Source organism: Lissotriton vulgaris, chromosome 5, assembly GCF_964263255.1.
Source record: "Lissotriton vulgaris chromosome 5, aLisVul1.2, whole genome shotgun sequence".
In the NCBI taxonomy this organism is placed as follows: domain Eukaryota; kingdom Metazoa; phylum Chordata; class Amphibia; order Caudata; family Salamandridae; genus Lissotriton; species Lissotriton vulgaris.
Genome location: NC_141693.1, coordinates 473118594 through 473134265, shown reverse-complemented (window position 1 = coordinate 473134265; position 15672 = coordinate 473118594). Strand labels below are relative to the sequence as shown.

At 43.6% G+C, this 15672-nt stretch overlaps 1 pseudogene; it reads right to left on the bottom strand.

Moving 5' to 3' along the window:
• Positions 1 to 9621: 9621 nt before the first annotated feature.
• On the bottom strand, positions 9622 to 14414 carry LOC147711110 (uncharacterized; annotated as a pseudogene).
• Between the last annotated feature and the right edge of the window lie 1258 nt (positions 14415 to 15672).

Genomic DNA, 15672 nt, shown 5'->3' with positions numbered 1-15672 from the left:
AAAAGCAGGTAAAATGGTTACCCATTCACCATGTGCTCTTATTTATGGGGATCTAGTTAACAAATCACAGGCTTTTATTCATCTTTCTTTTTTGCTATACCACATCTAAATGGTCAGTATTTCTTTAACCTTTTCCATGTTTCCTGCGAAGAAGCCCAATTTGGGTGGGTTTTCATGAATCTGTGGATCCACCGCGATGCTCAGGGCGCCCTCCCATGTAACTTGCTGCAAGATTCACAGGTTTAGATGGGGGCTTCGCTGGGTCCTGCAACGGCTCAGCAAAGGTCGAGAGTGAGCAAAAAAAACGTTTTCTGTCATTTTACTGCCTATTAAACATGCTTTAGCCTCATTTATAACATACACTAGGGGCCAGGAAAGCTCTTACTTGACCCCTTCAATTAGTATGCAAGCACCTTTTCAGCCCTGGGAACTGTTTCCTGGGATATAAAATGGCAGGCACAACCTTTCTATGAAGTTGCAGCCAGCCAATCAGAACCCTACTTTAGTGCATGGAGCCACAGATTCACCGCGGGTGGATCCGCAGAGGTTTCTCATCCCTAGATATCCAAATTTGCTTTTCAGGATCTCTACATTTACTGAACAGATTTACACCAAATAACAAAAAGTATGCTTTCTTGACCAAGAGCTAGCTTTCTGCCAAATTTGGTGTAATACCGTTCAGCGGTTTGGGCTGTAGTCATGTTCAAAATCCCTATGTGAAACTGCATGGGGAAAACGTGTTTCGGGGACCCCCCTTTTTCTTGGACCGCGCTTGACGAATCACTCCAAATCTTTCAGCACAACAGCATAAATGAGTGGCAAACTAGTTTTGAATATTTCACAAGGATTCGCCAAACAGCGCTAAAGTTATTGGCAAAACAAAAAACACTGGTTCTAGGGAAACTAGCAGCCTGATTCATGTAGGCAATAGCGCTCGCAAAAGGGCCAGATTCTGAGAATCTGGCCCTTTGCGAGTGCGATTTTTGCATTTGGTATTCACAATCCCAAATGCAAAAATCGCTATTTAAGAAATCGCATATTTGCGAGGAATGGCATTTAAGGAATCTCTAATAGAGATTCCTCAAATGCTATTCATGACACATCAAGAAATTGCGATTTTGCACTTTTGGAGCCGCTATTTACCGAGAGGTCAGACCTGTCGGTAAATAGCAAAAACTCAGAAAAATGCTTTTAAAAGCATTTTTCTAAGTTGCATGTTGCACACACACATGTCCTTTGGACATGTGTGTGCGCAACACCTGTTCAAATGTGCATTTTAGGGGTGCTACAGGGCGTCCTTTGGACACCCCTGGCACCCTTAAAATCGCTATCTTATTTGCGAGTAGCAAATTGCTACTCGCAAATAAGGGATACTCCCCATTCATTCCTATGGGCCTCTTGGCCCCTAGGAATGAATGGGGAGTTTTTGCGAGTAGCAATTTGCTACTCGCAAATAAAGAACATGTAGGAATCGCTATTTTATTAGCAATTCCTACATGAATGCCGTTTTGCGTGTCCTCAATAGCGAGTCGCTATGATTCGCTATTAGGGCCACGCAAAACGGCCTGTACATGAATCAGGCTGTAGGTCCTAACTACAACCACCTACTGTTGACTGCCAGTAGTTAATATGGTTTTATTTATATTCTCAAACTAGGAAATGTAGGACTGCGTATTAGGACAACAGAATTCAGAATGCAGGGACTGAGTCCATTTACACCATCAGAAATTGTCAGCCCAATTTCTGGCTAGCTTACAGTGCCTCACCCGAACTCCTAACCCTTCAAGGGTGGCAGGTTATTTTGGCAACCTCGAACATGACTCTTGAAAGAGTGAAAACAGATCTTTCCCCTTTCATTGCTTGCTCATGCATGCGCTTGGTAAAACACAGGAAAGTTATGAATAGAGTTTTCAATACATATATTGAAACAATCGTATTCTTGCATAGAAAGAATGTGATGCGATTATTAGGCAGCTAAAACAAAGCAAAGTAAAAAGCATTGTGAACACAGTGTCAATAATGAACAATCCAACCATGGTAATCTGATTTCTATATACCTATATTCCTACCTAATTCTACCCATACTCTGAGAGCATAGTAGATGTACCCTCTGCCAGATCTCTTAGGGTAGCCTGAGACCCCATGCCTGAATGACTTGGTCTGGAGTTGTATTGGCAATCCCTTTCTGCAGGATCAGCATCAAAGATCAGCTTTGGCAGAGTTGCATGTTGAAAAACAACATCTGTCCCAGGACCGTTGTGGCTAGAGTCGCCCTCTGACCGACAAAAGGACTGCGTACTGTTTATATAATAAAACCACAGTGTAAGAGATACACCTCTGATACAATAATGTGTCTAGATGGGAGAATTTTTTCCGAGTGGACAATGCATGTACTAGGATATCTCGTTATATGTTCCTCGCCTTGAACAAAGTGTACAGATTATGTAGCAAGAAAGGCTTTCTAAAAACAAGCAGCGTGATCTGCGTTACTTAGGAACATATTATGAAAAAATATGCAAAAGGTAACAATTCTAAGATGAAGTGTGCTAAAATGTGTAAAATGTTAAACTAAGAGAACACCAAAGTGGGCTTCACCACACCCTCCCCTTGTCAGTAAAAAGACTCAGCTTCTACATAAAAACAATCTAAAAAAATAAAGCATATAAAAATAATTAATGCTTTCAGAACCCAAGTAAACTAAAAGCATCTAAATATATGGCAAGTTAAAAAGAAATTTAGTAAAAATATTAAAATCAGTTTATAAAACCAAAGGGCAAATTAAAATCTCTAGAGGCTCCCAAAATGTCATCCATACTTCCAGTGTCAAGAGAATCTACAAAGGATTCATCATCCACAGACGATATTTCCACAATGGCAATGTTAATTAGTTCCAAAGAACACGCTTGGTCTGCACCCCCAGTCACTATTGAAGGTGCATTCATCTGGAGTGCAGTCGCATTAGAAGTTCCGGGATCCATAGCGAAAGAATATGACTCACAGAAAGTATCCCGAAGAAATGGCAAGTTCATGAGACAACTCTGAAAATGGGTCCCCATCGGATACATCAGCAGATCCATATCCATAGAAGGTGCCATTTGTATTGCATAGCAGATGTCAAGTGCATACACGAAAGGGCATAACAAACCATGGAATACAGGTTGCACACAGGTAAACCAAACAACTTGAAATGTTAAGAACCTGTCACTGATGTATAATACATCCATTATGTGCCCTTATTCCTTGACAATGTATTTTAACCCCCTCACTGATATTGTTGGGTGTAAATCCGGATGGTACTCAGGGGGAAGAATGTTATTTTATTTTTGTGGCTATGGCGGTATTAGGATTGTGTATCGCTTCAGCTTGGCTTGATCCATTACCACCGACATATCAACAGTGGCTAGCCAGGATTCTTAATACATATAATTTGGAAAAAGCAATTTATGCTAGAAAGGGGAAGAAAGGGAGGAAACTGGGATTAAAAATATGGGAACCAATAACTAAATGGAAGGAGGAGAATTAGGATAATAGGACTGTATATAGAGATGGATTGTTTAATGATGTCAGTATTTAATGCTTTAGGTTGTTTTACTCCTGATGTTTCTTTATCCCCATGCTTTTTTTATTCTCCCTTTTCTTTATGAACTTATTATGTGCTTCTGTATGTATAAGGTAAATCGATTTTATGTTATGCTGTGCTTCTTACCCTCGGTTTTTGGGGGAAAACTCATGTAAAAAAACCTAATAAAAAAATTCAACAAAAAAAAAGACAATGTATTTTGTGTGTGCTCCTGACAATGTAACACTGTGATAACACTGCTTATGTATAAGTACCAACCATTGAGATTACCTGCACCAATAAAAAAAGAACATGTCACAGTTCAGTTCCTGAAGCACAGAAACTCCAAAAAACAGTATCATGCATTCACTACACAGTCGGATGTGTGGTAGATCTGCCACCATTTGAACTTGAGGTGGAACATCCATTGTGGATCAACAAAAATAGAACCAAAATACCACAGATCAGGAATAACATGAGTGGGATGCTTCCAAAACCACTAAAAAATATTGAATGAATAAAGGATGGAATCCCTCCAAAAATGGTCTGAAACGGCTGACAAAGCCAGACCCAACCGCTTTAAAGAAATGCACCACACCAGAGGTGTTGGAAGCATTAATTATGTGTTGTACCAATTCAACAAAATGTCGAGGAAATACGATGCACAGTACTGATTGTATTTCAGAGGACAACTTTGCTACTTGTAAGTCAAAGGTTTCTCTGGCAGATATTAGTGCCACGTCCTTCTGAACAACCAAAGCCTGTAGTCTTCTCAGTTTGTCAAAGTTCACCTTCAAGGTTAGAATGAGAGGCCACAAGCTTACTCCTGAAACCATGTGTGTTGGGGGGAAAAGCACAGAATTGCAACATGTGATTAACTCTGAGACCAAAATCACATAGGGGACACATGCTCTCGTCCCACGGCAACTTTGTTCAACATAGAATAACTTCTATTTGAAAGTAACCTAATACTGGACGAATCGAAGAGGCTGGTACCCACTTTAAGTAACAAGCCAGATTGGCCGCCAAAACATTACACGTTCCTTGTAGTGTCACCTCTTTATAAATGAGTGAGCGGCCAAGCAAAGATTCACATTCTTTTCCACTAATAAGTACTTATTGGTCGCTACTTACACACCTGTAATCAAAGGGTGAAGACCTATGGGAAAATGTTTCATGCAAGATATGAAGTGAAAGGTTGAAATTGGGAGTGATATCACGCCATTATTAACAATATTGCTGATGGTGCCACTGCCAAAGTCAACTGGTCTAATATCTTGATGTTTAACGTTGTGAATGTAGCTTCTTTATTAACCATTAATTTTTGCCTATGTGTTAAAATAAAAGGCAAACATAGCTCAGCTGAGTTCAAATATTTGTAGGGCATGCCGCGAGATTTTAAGGCCTGTAGTGTCCAGCTCAACTGCATAATTGACCTAAGCTTATTCTGCCCATGGTATAAAGAAGACAATAGCAGATTATACATTGTTATTCAAATTGTAAATATGAGTTGACAACGTATTCAAAATATTATCAACAGCAATTGCTTATTCTAACTTTACTTGATCAATTTTCCTTAAACCCACATCAGTTTCCATTTGTGACACTTTGCATGTTTAATTACAGGTATCATAAATAAATCTTTTAGAACGCGGAGACCTAGGACCCAACAAGAAATCTTGTATATCCATGCCTTCTGATAGGGGAGAAAGAGGTTTCATTTACTGCAGGCAAAGTGGAATGTGAAAACCATTGTTGACAAAATTTCCCTACGGAATAGGTGGCCCCTGTGTGCGAGGACTTGATCTATCAAGGGTCTGGCCTGCTTGCTATAAAACCATGTAGAGAGTTACAAAACATGCATAATAACCATTTGTGGCCACTGGCCACAATAACCACCCAGCAAGACCTGAAAGTGTTGAGTTGTATATACCATATTGCAGCATGCTATTCAGCTGTTTCTCAGTGTAATTTAATAATTGTTGCCAATTATCAAAGCCGGCAATTGAAAGATTCCTTGGCAAATTCATTACTTTACATTTTGGCTAGACCCAGGATAGTGATCTGCTGCACTGTTTTATTTAAGAAAATCATTTGTTTTAGAATCAGGCAGGCTCTGAATATGGTGTCTATTCCCTGCACTCGCCAGTCTTTTGTGCCCCAAATTGATTTCAAATCAATTGTGTTTTTCCAATAATCCTAGCCTTTTAGGGTAAGCTGGGAATTGGATGAATCAGAATTAACCAATTTAGGGCCATATGTAGGTAAACTATGAATACCGATTCCTTAATACCGAATATTACCGATTCGGTATTAAGGAATCGGAAAATTCCATGTACGTAAAAAATCGGTAAAATTTACCGATCCGCTAAAATTCGGTAAACGGTAAAAAAAAACGATACAGCAATACCGATTCGGAATTACCGAATCCATTACCGATTCGATAAATACTGATTCGGTAATTCAAAAATTTGTAATTTGATGAATCAGCCAATCCTATGTCATCCAATTACCTCCCAAACAGGAAGTGGCCACACCCAGGCAGCTGCACTGAACCTGGAGCTGACTGTGAGGCAGGCAGGTGAGCTGAGGAGCCAGGAGCTACATAGCCTCACAGCTACAAAAAAAAAACAAAAAAAACTTTTGAAATGGCAAGCCAGGAGGGAGAGAAGGAGGCAACTGAAAGGAAAAGGAGGATGAAGTTCAGCGAGAAGGAGCTGGAGGTGCTAATTCAGGATGTGAGTCAGGACCATGACAAGCTTTTTGGGAAGCAGTCCCTCCATGTGACCGAGTTTCAGAAGAGACAGATCTGGAGTGGGATACAGAGCAAGATTAAGGCAATTGGTGTCACCCAGCGTTCCATTGAGGACATCAAGAAGAGGTGGTACGACCTCAGGAAGACGGCGAAGGCAAGGATGGCTGAGAGGCAGAGGTAGTTTGGCAAAACTGGCGGGAGGAAAGAACAAAGCACCTGCACCAACACCACTGGAACTGATGGTAGAGTCCACCCTCCAGCCGGAGAGTGTGAGTGTCATGGGAGACGCAGACAGCTCTGCCAGAGCTGCAAGGAAACAAGGTAAGATGCCTGCCCAGCATGCGGTGCTACCCCCTCACCAGCCTCAATCCCCATAGTGGCATAGGGGCTCCCACTCCACTTCATGTCTTACTCATTACCTGCTATGCATTGTGGGAGATGTAGTCCTAGGGAACTGATGCATAGGACAGTCAGCCTAGCAAAAACAATAGCATGTGAAAGTAATTGGCATGCTCAGGACAGTCACTGAGATCTTTAGGCATGATGTTTAATGCAATGCAAATGCAGCCAGATAAGTGAGTACATCTACATTCTGTCATTACAGGCGAGACATATCGCAGTGCTGCAGAAGGAAGCAGAACAAAGACAGCCAGGCCAGAGGGGAGGCAACATGATGAAGAGAGTTTGCCTGCAGGGCACATAAGCTCCGCACAACAAACACCACCACCAACTACTCCTTCACCAACATCACCACAGCGACAGGGAACGCTGCCATCTCCTCATACGCAATCACCACTGCAACAATCACCACCACAGACAGGCAGGAGGAATGCCGTGACCACATTCCTGCAGATGGAGGAGTCGGAGGAGGAGGGCACAGGGGGCCAACAGTCTCCAGTCCATGAGGAGGGCAACATAGTGAGGGCTCGTACTCCATCTGAGGGCGCCCACACTTCATCAGGACGCCGCAGGCCAAGGCCAGCCAGTCCTCAAGGCTCCGAACAGGAAGAAAGTGTCTTTGCTGGACTGGAAGGCAACATGCTCAAGGTCAAGCGCCTGCAATGGAGGGAGATGCGAACATTGAACAGAGAGGTGGCCCACATGAACAAACACATGTGCAGGTTTGAAAAGGCATTCATTTAATGGGCGACAACATGTGTGAGGGAATGATGGGAATTGCAACCTCTGTAGACAACCTATGCAGCCAGTTGGAGCAGGACCATCATTGTAGGCACAGGGAGAGGCAGAGATTCCAGGCCTATACCAAGGCAGTGAACCACCTGGCCACTGCTACCTCCCTCATGTGTTGCAGGTCTATCGCCATGCAGGACGAGATGGCGCATTGTAGCAGGGACGTGGACAGGGGCATGGTCTCGATGACCTCTGCATTGGAACTGCTGCAGAACGTAAAGGCGGCCACAATGGAAGGGGAGGGACAGTGAGGAGGCTACCAGCCGTGGTAGCATTACGCCCTCTCCCACCAAGGACAGGAGGCGAAGCGAATTCCACAGCGCTGCCCAGGAACAATCTGACACTACAGACAGTATGGCCAGGGAACGTGGACATGCAGCGTGTGGGCGCAGAAAATAGGTCCTACTGCTATTTGGCAATCATTAGATGGGTGATGTAACCCATGTCTTTATGGACACTGCTTTCAATCCTGGTGGTGTGCTGATTAAACACCATTGCACAAAAACTGTTACTGGCTCTGTCTTGTTACTCACTCAGAAATAGTTGGACGTTATCTCTGCCCGTATGTGTCTACCATCCTGTTCTACTGCAACACCAGCTGCACAGGGCTCTGGCTGGAGATTGTCCTTGCCCTCATCCTCAGTCAGTTAGTTCCACTGCTGTTCCTTTTTTTGTGGCTAGATTATGGAGCATTGCACATGTTTCAATTATTTTGCAGCATTTGATGGGGCAGTACTGACGTGCACCTCCACTTTTGTGGAGGCAACGGAATCTGCTTTTAAACAGTCCAAAGGTGCGCTCCACCACGTTGCGTGTGCTCTTATGTGCCACATTGTATCTCCTCTCCCTTGGTGTGGTTGGGTTGAGGTATGGTGTGATTAGGTAGGACCGGAGGGCATATGCGCTGTCACCTAAATTCAAATGAAAGTGCCATTAATTTGTGTCACCAATAGGTTGAGCCAAGGAACACATCAGGGTGTGTCACAATCATTTACCTAGTAGGTATCCTTCTCCGAATTCACCAGCAGCCAGACGTGTATGGATGCCACTGTTCCTGAATATGTACGAGTCGTGGGTACTCCCTGGGAATTTTGCCACAATGTCAGTTATGATGAAATTTGCATCACATATCACCTGCATATTTATGGAGTGAGTGGATTTGCGGTTGCGATAAATGTATTCTGTTGCTGCAGGTGGGCAGATTGGTATGTGGGTCCCATCAACGCAGCCAATGACGTGTGGGAACTGCGCCATTTGGTAGAAATCAAGCTTGGTCTTCTGCAGCTCCGCCTGTGTACTGGGGAAGGTTATGTAATGATGCATTCGGTCCATCATGGCGTCCAGGAAGGTGTTGAAGAATCTGGATATGCAGCTCTGTGACACACCACCTACTGCGGCTATCACACCCTGGTAACTTCCTGAGGCCGGGAGGTGCAGGCAACAGAGCACCTGTACATGGGTGGGTATTGCGTGCGCCCTTGGTGTCTGATGCTCAAGATATGGTTTCAGGTCCCGTATGAGGTCAAGGATGGTGTGTGGGTGCAGCCTGTACCTCTCATGGATTTCTGGTTCAGTCAATTGGAACAATGTGACGCGCAGTCTGTACACCCGCTCTTTCCGTCTCCAAATCCTCACTCCTGCTGCTCTCAAACGTAGCCGCCTTGCTATGAGGTAGAGGCCCGCCATTGTGTTCACACTGTTGCATTTTGGGGCTGTTTTTAAGCACTGCACCTGATTACCACCTGCTCAGGATCAGTGGTAAATACCGAATCGTTACTAACGAATTTGGTCAAATTCGGTATTACCGATTTTTGCTACATCACATTTTGGGATTTTTACCGATTCGTTATTTACAGATTCAGTATTGTTTGTTTCAGTGTTCACCGATCGGTAAATAAGGAATCGGTAATTATTTACTGATTCGTTATTACCGATGGCATTCGGTAATACGTACACCGCACAGGGCTAAATACCGTTCGGTAAAGCCGAAATTTACTGAATTTCGGCTTTACCGACCGGTATTTGGCCACCTACATATGGCCCTTGGTGTCTGTAAGTCTATTTTTCTTTGCCTGTGAAGGGGTACGTTTTTATAAACAAAACTTGATCTAAAGGATTATGCCCAATAACCAAATGTATCCATGTATGTTTTGGAGCTACCAACTGGGGGATTCGGGCAATGTTTCCATTATGTAAAATTAAAAACTGTGCATGGGACACTGGCTCTGTGTAAATAATGATGTGCATAGTGATGATAATAATACATTTCCCCATAATTAGCAGAGTTCAGGTTCACATCCTTTCTTTCAAATACTGTACATTATTCACGCTCTAAGAGCATTGAGATTTCCAATTACCACAAACAAATCCTGGGGCGATCACATCACCCATCGTTATCGCAAAGACATAAGGTATATGTGGTGTCTCTGTAGGACCAAAGATATCTTATGGGACCTTATCCCAAACAATTTTGTCAAGTACTGGGAAAGCTGAAATGTTCACAAGGTACAGGTCTCGTCACACTTTGTTTGAAGATGGGTTAGGTTACAGCACCTCTACAACCAATACTGCAGGAAAACATTCTGGGAGATAATGTCCATTTATTAGCAAGATGAAAACAGTCACACATCCAATCCAAAGAAGCAGGAAAAGTAATGCAATGGCAATCCAAATATAAACCCATGGAGGGATCAGATAAGTGTGTTTCGGCCAGAGATGAAAATCACATTCACCATGTACTGAAGAATGAGAAGAATCGGCGTGAAAGACTTCAACATCAACAAAGTAACCAGAAGCAGTCCGTGCAAAAACAGGGGCCTCAGTTGGCAGAAGAGAACTGATAGACACCTCCAAAGGTGGTTCATCATAAATAACTCAGTTGTTGGGAATAGCAGTAGGCAGCTGTACACTCACATCCAATGTATGGCTTGTATTTGTAGCTGTAACAGGAATCAACAATAGTTCATTCTCTGCCCTCCCCTACTGGGGGAAAACAACATTGGTGTTGCTTAAAGCTTGTAGAGGAATTTCCTGTAGCGTAGTGAGAGGAGTCAAGGAACTACCCAAGAATCCTCCTGGCCTACTGTGTAGAACAGGCAACATGACGCAATTTTACGTAATCAATTGAGACCAGGCGTTTGCTTTTACAACAAGCAAGCGGTGGCAAAATCAACGTTCTTGTTCCTTGAATGCTGAGGAGTTGCAACGATGCACGGTATTGTGGGCTAAACTCCTTCTTTACTGCAATCTTCTCTCAAACTAGATTCCCAACTTTTAGAATCCAGCTGGAAAATGCTGGTTGCTCCGTCACTCTATCAGTGACAGAATGTTTTGAAAGTTTGCTAGAGCGCTCTTCCCAGAAGTCTTGTCGTTCCTGTAAGACAGCGAAACGTTAGTTTATGTCAAAAGGCGCATCTGCCAGCACAGTGCCAGGCTGTTGCGATCTGGAATGTACATCTGAATGCCAAACAGGACCTCATAAGGGGCTCCGGTCAACCAAAGATCATCTAGGTAGATTAATCATTTCTCTCTGGACTCCATAAAAGTGATTTATCCAACTACGACCTGGACCTAATACTCTAGCTGATAAGGATGACTTTGAGTCACAGTTCTTCCTTTCCACAATCAAATTTCCCTCAGGATGATATGGAGAGGAATAATGCCCAGCAACACCCAGGGTTCCTGTAGTAAGCCTTTTTTTATACAATACTTTTATTGACTTTTGAAGTCCAAAAGTACAGAAAAAACAGTGCAACCACGTTCAACTAGTAAGGAAATCAGGGGGTGGTGGTAAGGAGGGGAGGTTGGGGTAGCAGGGGGGTGAATGGGATAAGGAAAGAAAAGAGAAGGGACACCCGGTTATATCAGCGCTTGGTGTAATAACATTTATAAGGCATATTTCAAACACAATGCGCTCAGATCACGAAAACCAGCAAAGTGTGCTTAACTGCAATACTGCAGTGAAATAGGACATGCTGAGTGGAGGGCAACAGCAACAGGAGAGTAGCAGCATATGTCAGCTTGCACGGGCGCTAAACATTCAGCAGTCACACCATAGGCAGTGGTGGGAGTGATGAAAGACTAGTGGGCATGGGGCCGCTACAAGAGACAGTCCTATCTACGGAGGATACAGAGGCATCCCTCTGACTCATGAAGGATAAAAAGAGCTCCCAAATGTCCCTGGGGCGAGAGCACACTGGCATCTTTTCTCAAAATGTGGATAGTTGTTTCTGGCAGTGTGCAACATCCTGTAGCCAGCCGACAACAATGAGAGTGGGTTGTCGGCCTCAGGGCAGTGCACGTTAGGGTTTGCCCAGTAATTGTATGCAAAGTGGAGAAAACCCCCTCCCAAAATCGTGCCATCCCAGGGCACTCCTAGGCGAGAAGAAGAAATGTGGCCTGTGTTCAAACCACACATCATGCAACGGGTCTCTGCCATTCTAAGGAGCTGCTGTGGGGTGCAATATAGGCAATGCAGAAACTTGAAGTGTATAAATCTCAATCTGTAATTAAGTGAAAAGAGTTTTGTCTGCCACAGTAATAAGACAATTGGGCATGTCCCAGGCCGGCGAGCATTCAGAGTCGCAATCAGCGCATTGAACTGCATGGTGTTATACAGACGGGTAATAAGCTTTTGCAGTGAGGGGTTAGTGTGTATATGTTCAAGTGCCTGGAGTGTCGGAGGGGGACCGGGGAAGGTGTCATGTAATGCACGTGATGTGAAAAATTTAAGGGAGTGGCCCAACTATCCAAGGGATAGGGCACCCAATACGTGAGTAAAATCAATTATCCGTGGGATGTGAGAATACAAACTGAATCAAAAATTGTCTCAATCATACATCCATACATTCACTTCTTGTGTTGCTAATGTAATTCTATGTTCTATATGTGTAAAACCACCTATCTGAGAACTAATAAAAGCACCTGAACAGTATAATATTACAATTTATACATTTATTGATATAAAAAAATAATGAAATAATGTTCAGTAAAATTATCGAAACAAAACAAAACAATAATAATGAATAAAAAACAATGACATTATTTTTCAATACATTTTAAAAAAATGTTTAAAAAACTGTTCAGGGCTAAACATCCATGGGGTAGCCTCACATTCTATCCATTATTGCAAGCATGAAAGAGCCGAAATTGTGGTCTTGATAAAGGTGTCTTTTATATAACTACACACCGAAACGCGTCAACGCATTTGCTACATACTCAAATTCAAGGAACCAGGTCCCAGAATTGATCAATTGTAGTGTGGACCTTATGTGATTCCCTTGAGTTGACAATACCGATGATTCACCATAATCACGGAACTTGGTCTCTTGCTGGGTTTTAATTATATTGAATATTGTTTATGCATTTGTGCTATTGTGACATTTTCTAATGATTTTAATGAAAACATTTTTTTATATCAATAAATGTATAAATTGTAATATTATACTTTTCAGGTGCTTTCATTAGTTCTCAGATAGGTGGTTTTACACATATAGAACATAGAATTACATTAGCAACACAAGAAGTGAATGTATGGATGGATGATTGAGACAATATTTGATTCAGTTTGTATTCTCACATCCCAAGGGATAATTGATTTTACTCACGTCATGTAATACACAGCAGGTTGCCCTGAGTTGATTATACAGTAGTGTCTAAAGCGAGGTGGGGTGTGAGGTCGAGGAGGCATAAAAGAGCTATATAATGTGGTCTTCTGTATATAAGTCGGAAAAGGTCCTAAGTTCCCTCCTGCGGGCCCTCACCCTGGCGCCAGTGTCGAGCAGGGGAGGCATCTGGGGATTGCGGACGATCAGGATGGAGGGAGTGTAGATGCAGGACAGCTCATCGTGCCTCGCAGACCATCCCAGGGCCAACACAGGCATTCCACTGTGTCTATCTCTGTTCTTAGTGCCCTGTAGGGCAGATAAAGAGTTGTGGCTAAGGGCATGGTTCAGCATGATCAGCCTAAATGGTCACAAGGGGTTATAATGGAGTTGGATAGATATAGAAATGCAGATATGGCGCCTGGGCAGGCATTGCGTAAATTGACATATTGGGAGTGCCCTGTCCACCCTGGGAGAGTAGGAGAGTTGGAAGTTATCAGTTAATGCAGGGTTGATTACCAGCCCAGGTTAGCACCACAAGGTTGTAACGTAGACGACATAAGAAGTGTGATGTAAGAGGGAGGGATACGTTAAGGAAGATATATAAATGTAGGTAAGACAACCATTTTTGCTATCGCTATACAAGCAAAGATGGACAGAGGGAGCTGGGACCGAAGAGGTACTCTGTCCTCCAACCATGATTGGCATGGCCATGATTGGCTGCCCGGAGCTAGTATGGGTGACAACTGAGCCGGATTCCCAAGTAACTGCCAGTTCGAAGGCCCACTGATATGGAAATCTAGCAGGAATGACTGTGTGCTGTCAGTGAGAGGAAACAGGATGGATTTGGACCATTTGACCTGTATGCACGAAAAGCCACTAAAGCAGATGATCTATCTGGTGAGCAGAGAAAGATTTTCTTGGGACGCCATCTCGTAAAGTGTAACATTGTTTGCTTATAGGGATATACCCAGCCCCCGAGTTTTGAAGCCCAGACTGCAGTGTGCATGATACTGCTGGAAGTGAACCGCCAGAGGCTCAATAGCTATAGCGAAAAGAATGCTTGACAGTGGGCACCCCTGGCATGTCCCATGAGTAATTGGAAAAGAAAGGGTCAGATAACATGCTGCTGAGTTTGATGCAGGCCGTGGGCATAGTGTAGAGGAGTTGTATCTGGTGGAGGAAACGGTCGGAGGCCAAGTTGTGCAAGTAGTGGGAAAAGATAGGACCACTCACGAGAATCAAATGGCTTAGTGGCATCTAAAATGGCGGCCACCACTGAGAACTGGTGATGTAGGTGGTGCATGACTGCAAAAAGAGTACATAGATTGCGAGGTGTAGAGTGAATGCAGATTAACCAAGATTGATCAGGCCTCACCATCTTGGGTAGTAACTGGAGAATTTTAGCAAAGATTTTAGGGTCCATGTTGATTATGAACAGCGGACAATAGGAATCACAGAGGCATGCAGTTAAGAGAAGCGTCACTATAACAGCCTCTCTAAGGGATGGGAGAAGGAAGCCTTTGTCCAGAGATTCCATGAACATCAAGAGCATATGAGGTGCCAAAAGGGATGCAAACTCTTTAATAAAGGCAGTTGTTAGGCCATTGATGCCGGGAGCCTTGTTGCCTGGGAGGCTACAGATAACTTGTATGCGCTCTTCTAATGAAATGAGCGAGTCTTGATAGGCACCATGGGCCTGATCAAACCACAAGAGTTGAAGGTTGTAAACAGTATGCATGCAGTGTAGTGTCAGGTCGTACCAGGGTGTGGTGCAACATTTTGCATAGAAGGAGATCATTGTGTCCAAAAGCTCCTCCAGGGTGGTGTGGAGAACCTGATTGTCACCATGCAACTCCACTACATAGGTGGATGCTTTCGGCTTGCCGAGCAAGGCTGCAAGAGTTTTGCCCAGTCACCCTCGCCATAGTAACAAGCCTGTGCATCGTGACCCAGAAGGTTAACTTCCTAATCCATTTCCTCAGTGAATTCTGACAGTTAGAAATGAATTTCCACCAGGGTGGCCGCACTGCTAATTTTCCGATTCAAGGGCTTGGATATCCCTCTCTCAATCGAGCTAGCCTCCCACGTATTGCCTTCAGGACTCTGGATAGTTTTGCAATGCATATGCCACTAAAGGCCACTTTGAAGGCCTCCTAGAGTACAGATGGAGAGGTGACAGAGCCCTCATTATATGCAAAATACTCTGAAATTTCCTTACGAATCTCCTCGAGAAAGGCGGCATTTTGTAATGCATGAGGGGAGTTGTCAGGTGAAGGTGTGAGGGTAGGTGGGGGAGTGATAGCTCTAACAGAACAAACATATGTTCTGAGAGGGTGCGGGGGGAGGTGCGTTACCCTGGTCACCTAAATGTGAATGTCTTAGGATATTAGCCAGTAATCTATACTGGACCATGCATTGTGGAAGGCTGTGATGCATGCGCTTTCCATGTGTGTAATGTGTGTTTGCCGCCAGATGTCTTCTAAGTAATGTCCTGGATGATGGTGTTAAGTGTCAGTGCTGCGCTCAGGTGCCGATGTCTAGATAACCCCAATCTGTCCAGC